We start from the raw sequence: 407 nt of genomic DNA, 5'->3' as shown, positions 1-407 counted from the left end.
CCATAATATAGAGCGCTGCCTCGGTTTCCCCTGGCAACCAGAACAAAGAGCCGCCTGGATCAGCCCCCCCCCCAACAAAACATCACACTCACACCACCAACACACACTACTGTAAAATACAGGGCATCCCTCATATACACACACACACAATCATGCACATATGAAATGACGACACCCTGAGGTGCCATGTTTTCCTTTGAAGGCTCTAAACACACACACACACACACACACACACACACACGCGCACACACACACACACGCACGCGGGGGTGTGATGAAGAACATTAGCTCCATGTCTTCAGTCTAACTAAGTGCTGCTTCAAGCGTGACTACAAAGAGGATTTTCCTCCTCTTCCATCATTTCTGCTCGTCGTTGTCGGGACCGGTGTCCTGCTCTGTGTCCCCCC

General features: G+C 51.1%; 1 protein-coding gene across 2 annotated transcripts in view; it reads right to left on the bottom strand.

The window, feature by feature from the left end:
- The window catches only part of slc29a4a (solute carrier family 29 member 4a), a 22,020-nt gene that overhangs the window by 10,032 nt on the left and 11,581 nt on the right, over positions 1–407 (bottom strand). The window lies entirely within an intron of this gene.

This window comes from Seriola lalandi, unplaced genomic scaffold (assembly GCF_002814215.2).
Source record: "Seriola lalandi dorsalis isolate HSWRI2012SDOR001 ecotype SW California unplaced genomic scaffold, Sedor1 jcf7180002055004, whole genome shotgun sequence".
NCBI classification, from domain to species: domain Eukaryota; kingdom Metazoa; phylum Chordata; class Actinopteri; order Carangiformes; family Carangidae; genus Seriola; species Seriola lalandi.
This window is presented reverse-complemented; position numbering and strand designations above follow the sequence as displayed.